Genomic DNA, 22,226 nt, shown 5'->3' with positions numbered 1-22,226 from the left:
ACACCTCACCACTCCAGGCAAGGGCCACCAGAGACCTAGAGTAGAGATGCCCCCAATAATAAGAACATAGCCACTGTGCAGGCCTTCAAGACCGCTCTGAATACACCTCGCCACTCCAGGCAAGGGCCACCTGAGACCTAGAGTACAGATGCCCCCAATAATAAGAACATAGTCACTGTGCAGGCCTTCAAGACAGCTCTGAATACACCTCACCACTCCAGGCAAGGGCCACCTGAGATCTAGAGTAGAGATTCCCCCAATAATAAGAACATAGCCACTGTGCAGGCCTTCAAGACCGCTCTGAATACACCTCGCCACTCCAGGCAAGGGCCACCCGAGACCTAGAGTAGAGATGCCCCCAATAATAAGAACATAGCCACTGTGCAGGGCTTTTAGACCACTCTGAATACACCTCGCCACTCCAGGCAAGGGCCACCTGAGACCTAGAGTAGAGATGTCCCCAATAATAAAAACATAGCCACTGTGCAGGCCTTCAAGACTGCTCTGAATACACCTCGCCACTCCAGGCAAGGGCCACCTGAGACCTAGACTAGAGATGCCCCCAATAATAAGAACATAGAACTGTGCAGGCCTTCAAGACTGCTCTGAATACACCTCACCACTCCAGGCAAGGGCCACCTGAGACCTAGAGTAGAGATGCCCCCCAATAATAAGAACACAGCCACTGTGCAGGGCTTCTAGACCACTCTGAATACACCTCACCACTCCAGGCAAGGGCCACCCGAGACCTAGAGTAGAGATGCCCCCAATAATAAGAACATAGCCATTGTGCAGGGCTTTTAGACCACTCTGAATACACCTCGCCACTCCAGGCAAGGGCCACCTGAGACCTAGAGTAGAGATGTCCTCAATAATAAAAACATAGCCACTGTGCGTGCCTTCAAGACCACTCTGAATACACCTCACCCCTCCAGGCAAGGGCCCCCTAATACCTAGAGCAGAGATGCCCCCAATAATAAGAACATAGCCACTGTGCAGGCCTTCAAGACCACTCTGAATACACCTCGCCACTCCAGGCAAGGGCCATCTGAGACCTAGAGTAGAGATGCCCCCCAATAATAAGAACACAGCCACTGTGCAGGGCTTCTAGACCACTCTGAATACACCTCGCATCTCCAGGCAAGGGCCACCTGAGACCTAGAGTAGAGATGCCCCCAATAATAAGAACATAGGACTGTGCAGGCCTTCAAGACTTCTCTGAATACACCTCAAAACTCCAGGCAAGGGCCACCTGAGACCTAGAGTAGAGATGTCCCCAATAATAAAAACATAGCCACTGTGCAGGCCTTCAAGACCGCTCTGAATACACCTCGCCACTCCAGGCACAGGGCACCTGAGACCTAGAGTAGAGATGCCCCCAATAATAAGAGCATAGCCACTGTGCCTAAAAGACCGCTCTGAATACACCTCACCACTCGAGGCAAGACCCACCTGAGACCTAGAGTAGAGATTCCCCCCAATAATAAGAACATAGCCACTGTGCACGCCTTCAAGACCGCTCTGAATACACCTCACCACTCCAGGCAAGGGCCACCTGAGACCTAGAGTAGAGATGCCTCCCAATAATAAGAACATAGCCACATGCAGGCCTTCAAGACTGCTCTGAATACACCTCGCCACTCCAGGCAAGGGCCACCTGAGACCTAGAGTACAGATGCCCCCAATAATAAGAACAAAGCCACTGTGCAGGCCTTCAAGACAGCTCTGAATACACCTCACCACTCCAGGCAAGGGCCACCGGAGACCTAGAGTAGAGATGCCCCCAATAATAAGAACATAGCCACTGTGCAGGCCTTCAAGACCGCTCTGAATACACCTCGCCCCTCCAGACAAGGGCCACCTGAGACCTAGAGTAGAGATGCCCCCAGTAATAAGAACATAGCCACTGTGCAGGCCTTCAAGACAACTCTGAATACACCTCACCCCTCCAGGCAAGGGCCACCTGAGACCTAGAGTACAGATGCCCCCAATAATAAGAACATAGCCACTGTGCAGGCCTTCAAAACAGCTCTGAATACACCTCACCACTCCAGGCAAGGGCCACCTGAAACCTAGAGTAGAGATGCCCCCAATAATAAGAACATAGCCACTGTGCAGGCCTTCAAGACCACTCTGAATAGACCTCGCCACTCCAAGCAAGGGCCACCTGAGACCTAGAGCAGAGATGCCCCCAATAATAAGAACAAAGCCACTGTGCAGGCCTTCAACACCACTCTGAATACACCTCGCCACTCCAGGCAAGGGCCACCTGAGACCTAGAGTAGAGATGCCCCCCAATAATAAGAACACAGCCACTGTGCAGGGCTTCTAGACCACTGTGAATACACCTCACCACTCCAGGCAAGGGCCACCCGAGACCTAGAGTAGAGATGCCCCCAATAATAAGAACATAGCCACTGTGCAGGCCCTCAAGACCGCTCTGAATCAGTGGTCGAAGTGACCGAAAAATAGTAGCGGAACTGTGTTCGCTGCTGGTCTGCCCCATTCCACACAAAACCCATCACTGCGCCCCGTCCCACACACAATCCAAAACCCCAAACAAACACACCATCCATTTTTGGGAATGTGCAGTGCACTGAAGTGCAAGCTTCAACTTCTTCCTACACTTTTATTTTAAAACTAAACCATTGCAGAACGGTTTCTTGTTAAAATAAAAGTATAGGAACAGTTAAACTTAAAAATAAAAAGTATAGGAGCACCGCTCCTGACCGCTCCCGCTCACTTCGACCTCTGCTCTGAATACACCTCGCCACTCCAGGCACAGGGCACCTGAGACCTAGAGTAGAGATGCCCCCAATAATAAGAGCATAGCCACTGTGCCTAAAAGACCGCTCTGAATACATCTCACCACTCGAGGCAAGAGCCACCTGAGACCTAAAGTAGAGATTCCCCCCAATAATAAGAACATAGCCACTGTGCAGGGCTTCAAGACCGCTCTGAAAACACCTCACCACTCCAGGCAAGGGCCACCTGAGACCTAGAGTAGAGATGCCTCCCAATAATAAGAACATAGCCACTGTGCAGGCCTTCAAGACCACTCTGAATACACCTCACCACTCCAGGCAAGAGCCACCTGAGACCTAAAGTAGAGATTCCCCCCAATAATAAGAACATAGCCACTGTGCAGGGCTTCAAGACCGCTCTGAAAACACCTCACCACTCCAGGCAAGGGCCACCTGAGACCTAGAGTAGAGATGCCTCCCAATAATAAGAACATAGCCACTGTGCAGGCCTTCAAGACCGCTCTGAATACACCTCGCCACTCCAGGCAAGGGCCATCTGAGACCTAGAGTACAGATGCCCCCAATAATAAGAACATAGCCACTGTGCAGGCCTTCAAGACAGCTCTGAATACACCTCACCACTCCAGGCAAGGGCCACCGGAGACCTAGAGTAGAGATGCCCCCAATAATAAGAACATAGCCACTGTGCAGGCCTTCAAGACCGCTCTGAATACACCTCACCACTCCAGGCAAGGGCCACCCGAGACCTAGAGTAGAGATGCCCCCAATAATAAGAACATAGCCACTGTGCAGGCCTTCAAGACCGCTCTGAATACACCTCACCACTCCAGGCAAGGGCCACCTGAAACCTAGAGTAGAGATGCCCCCAATAATAAGAACATAGCCACTGTGCAGGCCTTCAAGACCACTCTGAATAGACCTCGCCACTCCAAGCAAGGGCCACCTGAGACCTAGAGCAGAGATGCCCCCAATAATAAGAACAAAGCCACTGTGCAGGGCTTCAACACCACTCTGAATACACCTCGCCACTCCAGGCAAGGGCCACCTGAGACCTAGAGTAGAGATGCCCCCCAATAATAAGAACACAGCCACTGTGCAGGGCTTCTAGACCACTGTGAATACACCTCACCACTCCAGGCAAGGGCCACCCGAGACCTAGAGTAGAGATGCCCCCAATAATAAGAACATAGCCACTGTGCAGGCCCTCAAGACCGCTCTGAATCAGTGGTCGAAGTGACCGAAAAATAGTAGCGGAACTGTGTTCGCTGCTGGTCTGCCCCATTCCACACAAAACCCATCACTGCGCCCCGTCCCACACACAATCCAAAACCCCAAACAAACACACCATCCATTTTTGGGAATGTGCAGTGCACTGAAGTGCAAGCTTCAACTTCTTCCTACACTTTTATTTTAAAACTAAACCATTGCAGAACGGTTTCTTGTTAAAATAAAAGTATAGGAACAGTTAAACTTAAAAATAAAAAGTATAGGAGCACCGCTCCTGACCGCTCCCGCTCACTTCGACCTCTGCTCTGAATACACCTCGCCACTCCAGGCACAGGGCACCTGAGACCTAGAGTAGAGATGCCCCCAATAATAAGAGCATAGCCACTGTGCCTAAAAGACCGCTCTGAATACATCTCACCACTCGAGGCAAGAGCCACCTGAGACCTAAAGTAGAGATTCCCCCCAATAATAAGAACATAGCCACTGTGCAGGGCTTCAAGACCGCTCTGAAAACACCTCACCACTCCAGGCAAGGGCCACCTGAGACCTAGAGTAGAGATGCCTCCCAATAATAAGAACATAGCCACTGTGCAGGCCTTCAAGACCACTCTGAATACACCTCACCACTCCAGGCAAGAGCCACCTGAGACCTAAAGTAGAGATTCCCCCCAATAATAAGAACATAGCCACTGTGCAGGGCTTCAAGACCGCTCTGAAAACACCTCACCACTCCAGGCAAGGGCCACCTGAGACCTAGAGTAGAGATGCCTCCCAATAATAAGAACATAGCCACTGTGCAGGCCTTCAAGACCGCTCTGAATACACCTCGCCACTCCAGGCAAGGGCCATCTGAGACCTAGAGTACAGATGCCCCCAATAATAAGAACATAGCCACTGTGCAGGCCTTCAAGACAGCTCTGAATACACCTCACCACTCCAGGCAAGGGCCACCGGAGACCTAGAGTAGAGATGCCCCCAATAATAAGAACATAGCCACTGTGCAGGCCTTCAAGACCGCTCTGAATACACCTCACCACTCCAGGCAAGGGCCACCCGAGACCTAGAGTAGAGATGCCCCCAATAATAAGAACATAGCCACTGTGCAGGCCTTCAAGACCGCTCTGAATACACCTCGCCACTCCAGGCAAGGGCCACCTGAGACCTAGAGTACAGATGCCCCCAATAATAAGAACATAGCCACTGTGCAGTCCTTGAAGACAGCTCTGAATACACCTCACCACTCCAGGCAAGGGCCACCTGAGACCTAGAGTAGAGATTCCCCCAATAATAAGAACATAGCCACTGTGCAGGCCTTCAAGACCGCTCTGAATACACCTCGCCACTCCAGGCAAGGGCCACCTGAGACCTAGAGTACAGATGCCCCCAATAATAAGAACATAGCCACTGTGCAGGCCTTCAAGACAGCTCTGAATACACCTCACCACTCCAGGCAAGGGCCACCGGAGACCTAGAGTAGAGATGCCCCCAATAATAAGAACATAGCCACTGTGCAGTCCTTCAAGACCGCTCTGAATACACCTCACCACTCCAGGCAAGGGCCACCCGAGACCTAGAGTAGAGATGCCCTCAATAATAAGAACATAGCCACTGTGCAGGCTTTCAAGACCGCTCTGAATACACCTCGCCACTCCAGGCAAGGGCCACCTGAGACCTAGAGTACAGATGCCCCCAATAATAAGAACATAGCCACTGTGCAGGCCTTCAAGACAGCTCTGAATACACCTCACCACTCCAGGCAAGGGCCACCTGAGACCTAGAGTAGACATTCCCCCAATAATAAGAACATAGCCACTGTGCACGGCTTTTAGACCACTCTGAATACACCTCGCCACTCCAGGCAAGGGCCACCTGAGACCTAGAGTAGAGATGTCCCCAATAATAAAAACATAGCCACTGTGCAGGCCTTCAAGACTGCTCTGAATACACCTCACCACTCCAGGCAAGGGCCACCTGAGACCGAGAGTAGAAATGCCCCCAATAATAAGAACATAGCCACTGTGCAGGCCGTCAAGACTGCTCTGAATACACTTCGCCACTCTAAGCAAGGGCCACCGAGACCTAGAGTAGAGATGCCCCCAATAATAAGAATATAGCCACTGTGCAGGCCTTCAAGACCACTCTGAATACACCTCGCCACACCAGGCATGGGCCACCTGAGACCTAGAATAGAGATGTCCCCAATAATAAGTACATAGCCACTGTGCAGGCCTTCAATACCACTCTGAATACACCTCACCACTCCAGGCAAGGGCCACCTGAGACCTAGAGTAGAGATGCCCCCCAATAATAAGAACATAGCCACTGTGCAGGGCTTCTAGACCAATCTGAATACACCTCACCACTCCAGGCAAGTGCCACCCGAGACCTAGAGTAGAGATGCCCCCAATAATAAGAACATAGCCACTGTGCAGGCCTTCAAGACCACTCTGAATACACCTCACCACTCCAGGCAAGGGCCACCCGAGACCTAGAGTAGAGATGCCCCCAATAATAAGAACATAGCCACTGTGCAGACCTTCAAGACCGCTCTGAATACACCTCACCACTCCAGGCAAGGGCCACCTGAGACCTAGAGTAGAGATGCCCCCCCAATAATAAGAACATAGCCACTGTGCAGGCCTTCAAGACCACTCTGAACACACCTCACCAATCCAGGCAAGGGCCACCCGAGACCTAGAGTAGAGATGCCCCCAATAATAAGAACATAGCCACTGTGCAGGCCTTCAAGACCACTCTGAATACACCTTGCCACTCCAGGCAAGGGCAACCTGAGACCTAGAGTAGAGATGCCCCCAATAATAAGAGCATAGCCACTGTGCGGGCCTGAAAAACCGCTCTGAATACACCTCACCATTCCAGGCACAGGGCACCTGAGACCTAGAGTAGAGATTCCCCCAATAATAAGAGCTTAGCCACTGTGCAGGCCTGAAAGACCTCTCTGAATACACCTCACCACTTGAGGAGAGAGCCACCTGAGACCTAGAGTAAAGATTCCCCCAATAATAAGAACATAGCCACTGTGCAGGCCTTCAAGACCACTCTGAATACACCTCACCACTCCAGGCAAGGGCCACCTGAGACCTCGAGTAGAGATTCCCCCCTATAATAAGAACATAGTCACTGTGCAGTCCTTCAAGACCGCTCTGAATACACCTCACCACTCCAGGCAAGGGCCACCTGAGACCTAGAGTAGAGATGCCTCCCAATAATAAGAACATAGCCACTGTGCAGGCCTTCAAGACCGCTCTGAATACACCTCAACATTCCAGGCAAGGACCACCTGAGACCTAGAGTAGAGATGCCCCCAATAATAAGGACATAGCCACTATGAAGGCCTTCAAGACCACTCTGAATACACCTCGCCACTCCAGGCAAGGGCCACCTGAGACCTAGAGTAGAGATGCCCCCCAATAATAAGAACATAGCCACTGTGCAGGGCTTCTAGACCACTCTGAATACACGTCACCGCTCCAGGCAAGGGCCACCCGAGACCTAGAGTAGAGATGCCCCCAATAATATGAACATAGCCACTGTGCAAGCCTTCAAGACCCCTCTGAATACACCTCACCACTCCAAGCAAGGGCCACCTGAGACATAGAGTAGAGATTCCCCCAATAATAAGAACATAGCCACTGTGCAGGCCTTCAAGACCGCTCTGAATACACCTCACCACTCAAGGCAAGGGCCACCCGAGACCTAGAGTAGAGATGCCCCCAATAATAAGAACATAGCCACTGTGCATGCCTTCAATACCACTCTGAATACACCTCGCCACTCCACGCAAGGGCCACCCGAGACCTAGAGTAGAGATGCCCCCAATAATAAGAACATAGCCACTGTGCAGGCCTTCAAGACCACTCTGAATACACCTCGCCACTCCAGGCAAGGGCCACCTGAGACCTAGAGTAGAGATGTACCCAATAATAAAAACATAGCCACTGTGCAGGCCTTCAAGACCGCTCTGAAAACACCTCGCCACTCCAGGCAAGGGCCACCTGAGACCTAGAGTAGAGATGCCCCCAATAAGAAGAACATAGCCACTGTGCAGGCCTTCAAGACTGCTCTGAATACACCTCACCACTCCAGGCAAGGGCCACCTGAGACCTAGAGTAGAGATGCCCCCAATAAAAAGAACATAGCCACTGTGTAGCCCTTCAAGACCACTCTGAATACACCTCGCCACTCCAGGCAAGGGCCACCTGAGACCTAGAGTAGAGATGCCCCCAAATAATAAGTACATAGCCACTGTGCAGGCCTTCAAGACCACTCTGAATACACCTCACCACTCGAGGCAAGTGCCACCTGAGACCTAGAGTAAAGATGCCCCCAATAATAAGAACATAGTCACTGTGCAGGCCTTCAAGACCACTCTGAATACACCTCACCACTCCAGGCAAGGGCCACCTGAGACCTCGAGTAGAGATTCCCCCCTAGAATAAGAACATAGCCACTGTGCAGGCCTTCAAGACCACTGAATACACCTCACCACTCCAGGCAAGGGCCACCTGAGACCTAGAGTAGAGATGCTCCCAATAATAAGAACATAGCCACTGTGCAGGCCTTCAAGACCGCTCTGAATACACCTCGCCACTCCAGGCAAGGGCCACCCGAGACCTAGAGTAGAGATGCCCCCAATAAAAAGAACATAGCCACAGTGCAGGCCTTCAAGACCGCTCTGAATACACCTCGCCACTCCAGGCAAGGGCCACCTGAGACCTAGAGTACAGATGCCCCCAATAATAAGAACATAGCCACTGTGCAGGCCTTCAAAACAGCTCTGAATACACCTCGCCACTTCAGGCAAGGGCCACCTGAGACCTAGAGTAGAGATGCCCCCAATAATAAGAACATAGCCACTGTGCAGGCCTTCAAGACCACTCTGAAAACACCTCGCCACTCCAGGCAAGGGCTACCTGAGACTGAGAGTAGAGATGCCCCCCCATAATAAGAACATAGCCACTGTTCAGGGCTTCTAGACCACTCTGTATACACCTCAACACTCCAGGCAAGGGCCACCCGAGACCTAGAGTAGAGATGCCCCCAATAATAAGAACATAGCCACTGTGCAGGCCTTCAAGACCGCTCTGAATACACCTCACCACTCCAAGCAAGGGCCACCTGAGACCTAGAGTAGAGATTCCCCCAATAATAAGAACATAGCCACTGTGCAGGCCTTCAAGACTGCTCTGAATACACCTCGCCACATCAGGCAAGGGCCACCCGAGACCTAGAGTAGAGATGCCCCCAATAATAAGAACATAGCCACTGTGCAGGCCTTCAAGACCACTCTGAATACACCTCGCCACTCCAGGCAAGGGCCACCTGAGACCTAGAGTAGAGTTGCCCCCAATAATATGAATATAGCCACTGTGCAGGCCTTCAAGACCCCTCTGAATACACCTCACCACTCCAAGCAAGGGCCACCTGAGACATAGAGTAGAGATTCCCCCAATAATAAGAACATAGCCACTGTGCGGGCCTTCAAGACCGCTCTGAATACACCTCGCCACTCCAGGCAAGGGCCACCCGAGACCTAGAGTAGAGATGCCCCCAATAATAAGAACATAGCCAAGGTGCATGCCTTCAATACCACTCTGAATACACCTCACCACTCCAGGCAAGGGCCACCCGAGACCTAGAGTAGAGATGCCCCCAATAATAAGAACATTGCCACTGTGCAGGCCTTCAAGACCACTCTGAATACACCTCACCACTCCAAGCAAGGGCCACCTGAGACCTAGAGTAGAGATTCCCCCAACAATAAGAACATAGCCACTGTGCAGGCCTTCAAGACCGCTCTGAATACACCTCGCCACTCCAGGCAAGGGCCACCCGAGACCTAGAGTAGAGATGCCCCCAATAATAAGAACATAGCCACTGTGCAGGCCTTCAAGACCGCTCTGAATACACCTCGCCACTCCAGGCAAGGGCCACCTGAGACCTAGAGTAGAGATGCCCCCAAATAATAAGTACATAGCCACTGTGCAGGCCTTCAAGACCACTCTGAATACACCTCACCACTCCAGGCAAGGGCCACCTGAGACCTAGAGTAGAGATGCCCCCAGTAATAAGATCATAGCCACTGTGCAGGCCTTCAAGACCACTCTGAATACACCTCGCCACTCCAGGCAAGGGCCACCTGAGACCTAGAGTAGAGATGCCCCCAAATAATAAGTACATAGCCACTGTGCAGGCCTTCAAGACCACTCTGAATACACCTCACCACTCCAGGCAAGGGCCACCCGAGACCTCGAGTAGAGATGCCCCCAATAATAAGAACATAGCCACTGTGCAGGCCTTCAAGACCGCTCTGAATACACCTCGCCACTCCAGGCACAGGGCACCTGAGACCTAGAGTAGAGATGCCCCCAATAATAAGAGCATAGCCACTGTGCCTAAAAGACCGCTCTGAATACACCTCACCACTCGAGGCAAGAGCCACCTGAGACCTAGAGTAGAGATGCCCCCAATAATAAGAACATAGCCACTGTGCAGGCCTTCAAGACCGCTCTGAATACACCTCACCACTCCAGGCAAGGGCCACCTGAGACCTAGAGTAGAGATGCCTCCCAATAATAAGAACATAGCCACTGTGCAGGCCTTCAAGACCGCTCTGAATACACCTCGCCACTCCAGGCAAGGGCCACCTGAGACCTAGAGTACAGATGCCCCCAATAATAAGAACATAGCCACTGTGCAGGCCTTCAAGACAGCTCTGAATACACCTCACCACTCCAGGCAAGGGCCACCGGAGACCTAGAGTAGAGATGCCCCCAATAATAAGAACATAGCCACTGTGCAGGCCTTCAAGACCACTCTGAATACACCTCACCACTCCAGGCAAGGGCCACCCGAGACCTAGAGTAGAGATGCCCCCAATAATAAGAACATAGCCACTGTGCAGGCCTTCAAGACCGCTCTGAATACACCTTGCCACTCCAGGCAAGGGCCACCCGAAACCTAGAGTACAGATTCCCCCAATAATAAGAACATAGCCACTGTGCAGGCCTTCAAGACCGCTCTGAATACACCTCACCACTCCAGGCAAGGGCCACCTGAGACCTAGAGTAGAGATGCCTCCCAATAATAAGAACATAGCCACTGTGCAGGCCTTCAAGACCGCTCTGAATACACCTCAACATTCCAGGCAAGGACCACCTGAGACCTAGAGTAGAGATGCCCCCAATAATAAGGACATAGCCACTATGAAGGCCTTCAAGACCACTCTGAATACACCTCGCCACTCCAGGCAAGGGCCACCTGAGACCTAGAGTAGAGATGCCCCCCAATAATAAGAACATAGCCACTGTGCAGGGCTTCTAGACCACTCTGAATACACGTCACCGCTCCAGGCAAGGGCCACCCGAGACCTAGAGTAGAGATGCCCCCAATAATATGAACATAGCCACTGTGCAAGCCTTCAAGACCCCTCTGAATACACCTCACCACTCCAAGCAAGGGCCACCTGAGACATAGAGTAGAGATTCCCCCAATAATAAGAACATAGCCACTGTGCAGGCCTTCAAGACCGCTCTGAATACACCTCACCACTCAAGGCAAGGGCCACCCGAGACCTAGAGTAGAGATGCCCCCAATAATAAGAACATAGCCACTGTGCATGCCTTCAATACCACTCTGAATACACCTCGCCACTCCACGCAAGGGCCACCCGAGACCTAGAGTAGAGATGCCCCCAATAATAAGAACATAGCCACTGTGCAGGCCTTCAAGACCACTCTGAATACACCTCGCCACTCCAGGCAAGGGCCACCTGAGACCTAGAGTAGAGATGTACCCAATAATAAAAACATAGCCACTGTGCAGGCCTTCAAGACCGCTCTGAAAACACCTCGCCACTCCAGGCAAGGGCCACCTGAGACCTAGAGTAGAGATGCCCCCAATAAGAAGAACATAGCCACTGTGCAGGCCTTCAAGACCGCTCTGAATACACCTTGCCACTCCAGGCATGGGCCACCCGAGACCTAGAGTTGAGATGCCCCCAATAATAAGAACATAGCCACTGTGCAGGCCTTCAAGACCACTCTGAATACACCTTGCCACTCCAGGCAAGGGCCACCTGAGACCAAGAGTAGAGATGCCCCCAATAAAAAGAACATAGCCACTGTGTAGCCCTTCAAGACCACTCTGAATACACCTCGCCACTCCAGGCAAGGGCCACCTGAGACCTAGAGTAGAGATGCCCCCAAATAATAAGTACATAGCCACTGTGCAGGCCTTCAAGACCACTCTGAATACACCTCACCACTCGAGGCAAGTGCCACCTGAGACCTAGAGTAAAGATGCCCCCAATAATAAGAACATAGTCACTGTGCAGGCCTTCAAGACCACTCTGAATACACCTCACCACTCCAGGCAAGGGCCACCTGAGACCTTGAGTAGAGATTCCCCCCTATAATAAGAACATAGCCACTGTGCAGGCCTTCAAGACCACTGAATACACCTCACCACTCCAGGCAAGGGCCACCTGAGACCTAGAGTAGAGATGCTCCCAATAATAAGAACATAGCCACTGTGCAGGCCTTCAAGACCGCTCTGAATACACCTCGCCACTCCAGGCAAGGGCCACCCGAGACCTAGAGTAGAGATGCCCCCAATAAAAAGAACATAGCCACAGTGCAGGCCTTCAAGACCGCTCTGAATACACCTCGCCACTCCAGGCAAGGGCCACCTGAGACCTAGAGTACAGATGCCCCCAATAATAAGAACATAGCCACTGTGCAGGCCTTCAAAACAGCTCTGAATACACCTCGCCACTTCAGGCAAGGGCCACCTGAGACCTAGAGTAGAGATGCCCCCAATAATAAGAACATAGCCACTGTGCAGGCCTTCAAGACCACTCTGAATACACCTCGCCACTCCAGGCAAGGGCTACCTGAGACTGAGAGTAGAGATGCCCCCCCATAATAAGAACATAGCCACTGTGCAGGGCTTCTAGACCACTCTGTATACACCTCAACACTCCAGGCAAGGGCCACCCGAGACCTAGAGTAGAGATGCCCCCAATAATAAGAACATAGCCACTGTGCAGGCCTTCAAGACCGCTCTGAATACACCTCACCACTCCAAGCAAGGGCCACCTGAGACCTAGAGTAGAGATTCCCCCAATAATAAGAACATAGCCACTGTGCAGGCCTTCAAGACTGCTCTGAATACACCTCGCCACACCAGGCAAGGGCCACCCGAGACCTAGAGTAGAGATGCCCCCAATAATAAGAACATAGCCACTGTGCAGGCCTTCAAGACCACTCTGAATACACCTCGCCACTCCAGGCAAGGGCCACCTGAGACCTAGAGTAGAGATGCCCCCAATAATAAGAGCATAGCCACTGTGCCTAAAAGACCGCTCTGAATACACCTCACCACTCGAGGCAAGAGCCACCTGAGACCTAGAGTAGAGATGCCCCCAATAATAAGAACATAGCCACTGTGCAGGCCTTCAAGACCACTCTGAATACACCTCACCACTCCAGGCAAGACCCACCTGAGACCTAGAGTAGAGATTCCCCCCAATAATAAGAACATAGCCACTGTGCAGGCCTTCAAGACCGCTCTGAATACACCTCACCACTCCAGGCAAGGGCCACCTGAGACCTAGAGTAGAGATGCCTCCCAATAATAAGAACATAGCCACTGTGCAGGCCTTCAAGACCGCTCTGAATGCACCTCGCCACTCCAGGCAAGGGCCACCTGAGACCTAGAGTACAGATGCCCCCAATAATAAGAACATAGCCACTGTGCAGGCCTTCAAGACAGCTCTGAATACACCTCACCACTCCAGGCAAGGGCCACCGGAGACCTAGAGTAGAGATGCCCCCAATAATAAGAACATAGCCAGTGTGCAGGCCTTCAAGACCACTCTGAATACACCTCACCACTCCAGGCAAGGGCCACCCGAGACCTAGAGTAGAGATGCCCCCAATAATAAGAACATAGCCACTGTGCAGGCCTTCAAGACCGCTCTGAATACACCTTGCCACTCCAGGCAAGGGCCACCCGAGACCTAGAGTAGAGATGCCCCCAATAATAAGAACATAGCCACTGTGCAGGCCTTCAAGACCGCTCTGAATACACCTTGCCACTCCAGGCAAGGGCCACCCGAAACCTAGAGTACAGATTCCCCCAATAATAAGAACATAGCCACTGTGCAGGCCTTCAAGACCGCTCTGAATACACCTCGCCACTCCAGGCAAGGGCCACCTGAGACCTAGACTAGAGATGCCCCCAATAATAAGAACATAGAACTGTGCAGGCCTTCAAGACTGCTCTGAATACACCTCACCACTCCAGGCAAGGGCCACCTGACACCTAGAGTAGAGATGCCCCCCAATAATAAGAACACAGCCACTGTGCAGGGCTTCTAGACCACTCTGAATACACCTCACCACTCCAGGCAAGGGCCACCCGAGACCTAGAGTAGAGATGCCCCCAATAATAAGAACATAGCCACTGTGCAGGGCTTTTAGACCACTCTGAATACACCTCGCCACTCCAGGCAAGGGCCACCTGAGACCTAGAGTAGAAATGTCCCCAATAATAAAAACATAGCCACTGTGCAGGCCTTCAAGACCGCTCTGAATACACCTCGCCACTCCAGGCAATGGCCACCTGAGACCTAGAGTACAGATGCCCCCAATAATAAGAACATAGCCACTGTGCAGGCCTTCAAGACAGCTCTGAATACACCTCACCACTCCAGGCAAGGGCCACCTGAGACCTAGAGTAGAGATTCCCCCAATAATAAGAACATAGCCACTGTGCAGGCCTTCAAGACCGCTCTGAATACACCTCGCCACTCCAGGCAAGGGCCACCCGAGACCTAGAGTAGAGATGCCCCCAATAATAAGAACATAGCCACTGTGCAGGGCTTTTAGACCTCTCTGAATACACCTCGCCACTCCAGGCAAGGGCCACCTGAGACCTAGAGTAGAGATGTCCCCAATAATAAAAACATAGCCACTGTGCAGGCCTTCAAGACCACTCTGAATACACCTCACCACTCCAGGCAAGGGCCACCTGAGACCTAGAGTAGAGATGTCCCCAAATAATAAGTACATAGCCACTGTGCAGGCCTTCAAGACCACTCTGAATACACCTCACCACTCCAGGCAAGGGCCACCTGAGACCTAGAGTAGAGATGCCCCCAGTAATAAGAACATAGCCACTGTGCAGGCCTTCAAGACCACTCTGAATACACCTCTCCCCTCCAGGCAAGGGCCACCTAATACCTAGAGCAGAGATGCCCCCAATAATAAGAACATAGCCACTGTGCAGGCCTTCAAGACCACTCTGAATACACCTCGCCACTCCAGGCAAGGGCCACCTGAGACCTAGAGTAGAGATGCCCCCCAATAATAAGAACACAGCCACTGTGCAGGGCTTCTAGACCACTCTGAATACACCTCACCACTCCAGGCAAGGGCCACCCGAGACCTAGAGTAGAGATGCCCCCAATAATAAGAACATAGCCACTGTGCAGGCCTTCAAGACCGCTCTGAATACACCTCACCACTCCAGGCAAGGGCCACCCGAGACCTAGAGTAGAGATGCCCCCAATAATAAGAACATAGCCACTGTGCAGGCCTTCAAGACCGCTCTGAATACACCTCGCCACTCCAGGCAAGGGCCACCCGAGACCTAGAGTAGAGATGCCCCCAATAATAAGAACATAGCCACTGTGCAGGGCTTTTAGACCACTCTGAATACACCTCGCCACTCCAGGCAAGGGCCACCTGAGACCTAGAGTAGAGATGTCCCCAATAATAAAAACATAGCCACTGTGCAGGCCTTCAAGACTGCTCTGAATACACCTCGCCACTCCAGGCAATGGCCACCTGAGACCTAGACTAGAGATGCCCCCAATAATAAGAACATAGAACTGTGCAGGCCTTCAAGACTGCTCTGAATACACCTCACCACTCCAGGCAAGGGCCACCTGAGACCTAGAGTAGAGAAGCCCCCAATAATAAGAACATAGCCACTGTGCTGGCCTTCAAGACCACTCTGAATACACCTCGCCACTCCAGGCAAGGGCCACCTAATACCTAGAGCAGAGATGCCCCCAATAATAAGAACATAGCCACTGTGCAGGCCTTCAAGACCACTCTGAATACACCTCGCCACTCCAGGCAAGGGCCACCTGAGACCTAGAGTAGAGATGCCCCCCAATAATAAGAACACAGCCACTGTGCAGGGCTTCTAGACCACTCTGAATACACCTCGCCACTCCAGGCAAGGGCCACCTGAGACCTAGAGTAGAGATGCCCCCAATAATAAGAACATAGGACTGTGCAGGCCTTCAAGACTTCTCTGAATACACCTCACCACTCCAGGCAAGGGCCACCTGAGACCTAGAGTAGAGATGTCCCCAATAATAAAAACATAGCCACTGTGCAGGCCTTCAAGACCGCTCTGAATACACCTCGCCACTCCAGGCACAGGGCACCTGAGACCTAGAGTAGAGATGCCCCCAATAATAAGAGCATAGCCACTGTGCCTAAAAGACCGCTCTGAATACACCTCACCACTCGAGGCAAGACCCACCTGAGACCTAGAGTAGAGATTCCCCCCAATAATAAGAACATAGCCACTGTGCCCGCCTTCAAGACCGCTCTGAATACACCTCACCACTCCAGGCAAGGGCCACCTGAGACCTAGAGTAGAGATGCCTCCCAATAATAAGAACATAGCCACTGTGCAGGCCTTCAAGACCGCTCTGAATACACCTCGCCACTCCAGGCAAGGGCCACCTGAGACCTAGAGTAGAGATGTCCCCAAATAATAAGAACATAGCCACTGTGCAGGCCTTCAAGACCACTCTGAATACACCTCACCCCTCCAGACAAGGGCCACCTGAGACCTAGAGTAGAGATGCCCCCAGTAATAAGAACATAGCCACTGTGCAGGCCTTCAAGACAACTCTGAATACACCTCACCCCTCCAGGCAAGGGCCACCTAATACCTAGAGCAGAGATGCCCCCAATAATAAGAACAAAGCCACTGTGCAGGGCTTCTAGACCACTGTGAATACACCTCACCACTCCAGGCAAGGGCCACCCGAGACCTAGAGTAGAGATGCCCCCAATAATAAGAACATAGCCACTGTGCAGGCCTTCAAGACCGCTCTGAATCAGTGGTCGAAGTGACCGAAAAATAGTAGTGGAACTGTGTTCGCTGCTGGTCTGCCCCATTCCACACAAAACCCATCACTGCGCCCCGTCCCACACACAATCCAAAACCCCAAACAAACACACCATCCATTTTTGGGAATGTGCAGTGCACTGAAGTGCAAGCTTCAACTTCTTCCTACACTTTTATTTTAAAACTAAACCATTGCAGAACGGTTTCTTGTTAAAATAAAAGTATAGGAACAGTTAAACTTAAAAATAAAAAGTATAGGAGCACCGCTCCTGACCACTCCCGCTCACTTCGACATCTGCTCTGAATACACCTCGCCACTCCAGGCACAGGGCACCTGAGACCTAGAGTAGAGATGCCCCCAATAATAAGAGCATAGCCACTGTGCCTAAAAGACCGCTCTGAATACATCTCACCACTCGAGGCAAGAGCCACCTGAGACCTAGAGTAGAGATGCCCCCAATAATAAGAACATAGCTACCGTGCAGGCCTTCAAGACCACTCTGAATACACCTCACCACTCCAGGCAAGAGCCACCTGAGACCTAAAGTAGAGATTCCCCCCAATAATAAGAACATAGCCACTGTGCAGGGCTTCAAGACCGCTCTGAAAACACCTCACCACTCCAGGCAAGGGCCACCTGAGACCTAGAGTAGAGATGCCTCCCAATAATAAGAACATAGCCACTGTGCAGGCCTTCAAGACCGCTCTGAATACACCTCACCACTCCAGGCAAGGGCCACCCGAGACCTAGAGTAGAGATGCCCCCAATAATAAGAACATAGCCACTGTGCAGGCCTTCAAGACCGCTCTGACTACACCTCGCCACTCCAGGCAAGGGCCACCTGAGACCTAGAGTACAGATGCCCCCAATAATAAGAACATAGCCACTGTGCAGGCCTTCAAGACAGCTCTGAATACACCTCACCACTCCAGGCAAGGGCCACCGGAGACCTAGAGTAGAGATGCCCCCAATAATAAGAACATAGCCACTGTGCAGGCCTTCAAGACCGCTCTGAATACACCTCGCCACTCCAGGCAAGGGCCACCCGAGACCTAGAGTAGAGATGCCCCCAATAATAAGAACATAGCCACTGTGCAGGGCTTCTAGACCACTCTGAATACACCTCGCCACTCCAGGCAAGGGCCACCTGAGACCTAGAGTAGAGATGTCCCCAATAATAAAAACATAGCCACTGTGCAGCCCTTCAAGACTGCTCTGAATACACCTCGCCACTCCAGGCAAGGGCCACCTGAGACCTAGACTAGAGATGCCCCCAATAATAAGAACATAGAACTGTGCAGGCCTTCAAGACTGCTCTGAATACACCTCACCACTCCAGGCAAGGGCCACCTGAGACCTATAGTAGAGATGCCCCCAATAATAAGAACATAGCCACTGTGCAGGCCATCAAGACTGCTCTGAATACACTTCGCCACTCCAGGCAAGGGCCACCGAGACCTAGAGTAGAGATGCCCCCAATAATAAGAATATAGCCACTGTGCAGGCCTTCAAGACCACTCTGAATACACCTCGCCACTCCAGGCATGGGCCACCTGAGACCTAGAGTAGAGATGTCCCCAATAATAAGAACATAGCCACTGTGCAGGCCTTCAAGATCACTCTGAATACAGCTCACAACTCCAGGCAAGGGCCACCTGAGACCTAGAGTAGAGATGCCCCCCAATAATAAGAACATAGCCACTGTGCAGGGCTTCTAGACCACTCTGAATACACCTTAACACTCCAGGCAAGGGCCACCCGAGACCTAGAGTAGAGATGCCCCCAATAATAAGAACATAGCCACTGTGCAGGCCTTCAAGACCACTCTGAATACACCTCACCACTCCAGGCAAGGGCCACCCGAGACCTAGAGTGGAGATGCCCCCAATAATAAGAACATAGCCACTGTGCAGGCCTTCAAGACCGCTCTGAATACACCTCACCAATCCAGGAAAGGGCCACCCGAGACCTAGAGTAGAGATGCCCCCAATAATAAGAACATAGCCACTGTGCAGGCCTTCAAGACCACTCTGAATACACCTCGCCACTCCAGGCAAGGGCAACCTGAGACCTAGAGTAGAGATGCCCCCAATAATAAGAGCATAGCCACTGTGCGGGCCTGAAAAACCGCTCTGAATACACCTCACCACTCCAGGCACAGGGCACCTGAGACCTACAGTAGAGATGCCCCCAATAATAAGAGCATAGCCACTGTGCAGGCCTGCAAGACCGCTCTGAATACACCTCACCACTCGAGGCAAGAGCCACCTGAGACCTAGAGTAAAGATGCCCCCAATAATAAGAAAATAGACACTGTGCAGGCCTTCAAGACCACTCTGAATACACCTCACCACTCGAGGCAAGGGCCACCTGAGACCTTGAGTAGAGATTCCCCCCTATAATAAGAACATAGCCACTGTGCAGTCCTTCAAGACCGCTCTGAATACACCTCGCCACTCCAGGCAAGGGCCACCTGAGACCTAGAGTAAAGATGCCCCCCAATAATAAGAACATAGCCACTGTGCAGGGCTTCTAGACCACTCTGAATACACCTCACCGATCCAGGCAAGGGCCACCTGAGACCTAGAGTAGAGATGCCCCCAATAATAAGAACATAGCCACTGTGCAGGCCTTCAAGACTGCTCTGAATACACCTCACCACTCCAGGCAAGGGCCACCTGAGACCTAGAGTAGAGATGCCCCCAATAATAAGAACACTGTGCAGGCCTTCAAGACCGCTCTGAATACACCTCGCCACTCCAGGCATGGGCCACCCGAGACCTAGAGTAGAGATGCCCCCCAATAATACGAACACAGCCACTGTGCAGGGCTTCTAGACCACTGTGAATACACCTCACCACTCCAGGCAAGGGCCACCCGAGACCTAGAGTAGAGATGCCCCCAATAATAAGCACATAGCCACTGTGCAGGCCTTCAAGACCGCTCTGAATCAGTGGTCGAAGTGACCGGAAAATAGTAGTGGAACTGTGTTCGCTGCTGGTCTGCCCCATTCCACACAAAACCCATCACTGCGCCCCCTCCCACACACAATCCAAAACCCCAAACAAACACACCATCCATTTTTGGGAATGTGCAGTGCACTGAAGTGCAAGCTTCAACTTCTTCCTACACTTTTATTTTAAAACTAAACCATTGCAGAACGGTTTCTTGTTAAAATAAAAGTATAGGAACAGTTAAACTTAAAAATAAAAAGTATAGGAGCACCGCTCCTGACCGCTCCCGCTCACTTCGAACTCTGCTCTGAATACACCTCGCCACTCCAGGCACAGGGCACCTGAGACCTAGAGTAGAGATGCCCCCAATAATAAGAGCATAGCCACTGTGCCTAAAAGACCGCTCTGAATACATCTCACCACTCGAGGCAAGAGCCACCTGAGACCTAGAGTAGAGATGCCCCCAATAATAAGAACATAGCCACTGTGCAGGCCTTCAAGACCACTCTGAATACACCTCACCACTCCAGGCAAGAGCCACCTGAGACCTAAAGTAGAGATTCCCCCCAATAATAAGAACATAGCCACTGTGCAGGGCTTCAAGACCGCTCTGAAAACACCTCACCACTCCAGGCAAGGGCCACCTGAGACCTAGAGTAGAGATGCCTCCCAATAATAAGAACATAGCCACTGTGCAAGCCTTCAAGACCGCTCTGAATACACCTCACCACTCCAGGCAAGGGCCACCCGAGACCTAGAGTAGAGATGCCCCCAATAATAAGAACATAGCCACTGTGCAGGCCTTCAAGACCGCTCTGAATACACCTCGCCACTCCAGGCAAGGGCCACCTGAGACCTAGAGTACAGATGCCCCCAATAATAAGAACATAGCCACTGTGCAGGCCTTCAAGACCACTCTGAATACACCTTGCCACTCCAGGCAAGGGCCACCTGAGACCTAGAGTAGAGATGCCCCCAATAAAAAGAACATAGCCACTGTGCAGGCCTTCAAGACCACTCTGAATACACCTCACCACTCCAGGCAAGGGCCACCTGAGACCTAGAGTAGAGATTCCCCCAATAATAAGAACATAGCCACTGTGCAGGCCTTCAAGACCACTCTGAATACACCTCGCCACTCCAGGCAAGGGCCACCTGAGACTTAGAATAGAGATGCCCCCAATAATCAGAACATAGCCACTGTGCAGGCCTTCAAGACCACTCTGAATACACCTCGCCACTCCAGGCAAGGGCCACCCGAGACCTAGAGTAGAGATGCCCCCATTAATAAGAACATAGCCACTGTGCAGGCCTGAAAGACCGCTCTGAATAAACCTCACCACTCCAGGCACAGGGCACCTGAGACCGAAAGTAGAGATGCCCCCAATAATAAGAGCATAGCCACTGTGCAGGCCTGAAAGACCGCTATGAATACACCTCACCACTCGAGGCAAGAGCCACCTGAGACCTACAGTAGAGATGCCCCCAATAATAAGAACATAGCCACTGTGCAGGCCTTCAAGACCACTCTGAACACACCTCACCAATCCAGGCAAGGGCCACCTGAGACCTAGAGTAGAGATTCCCCCCAATAATAAGAACATAGCCACTGTGCAGGCCTTCAAGACCGCTCTGAATACACCTCACCACTCCAGGCAAGGGCCTGCTGAGACCTAGAGTAGAGATGCCTCGGAATAATAAGAACATAGCCACTGTGCTGGCCTTCAAGACCGCTCTGAATACACCTCACCACTCCAGGCAAGGGCCACCGGAGACCTAGAGTAGAGATGCCCCCAATAATAAGAACATAGCCACTGTGCAGGCCTTCAAGACCGCTCTGAATACACCTCACCACTCCAGGCAAGGGCCACCAGAGACCTAGAGTAGAGATGCCCCCAATAATAAGAACATAGCCACTGTGCAGGCCTTCAAGACCGCTCTGAATACACCTCGCCACTCCAGGCAAGGGCCACCCGAGACCTAGAGTAGAGATGCCCCCAATAATAAGAACATAGCCACTCTGCAGGCCTTCAAGACCGCTCTGAATACACCTCGCCACTCCAGGCAAGGGCCACCTGAGACCTAGAGTACAGATGCCCC

The sequence above is a fragment of the Ambystoma mexicanum genome, chromosome 7q (genome assembly GCF_040938575.1).
Source record: "Ambystoma mexicanum isolate Mex_15411 chromosome 7q, UKY_AmexF1_1, whole genome shotgun sequence".
NCBI lineage: Eukaryota > Metazoa > Chordata > Amphibia > Caudata > Ambystomatidae > Ambystoma > Ambystoma mexicanum.
Note: the sequence above shows the minus strand (reverse complement) of the source record.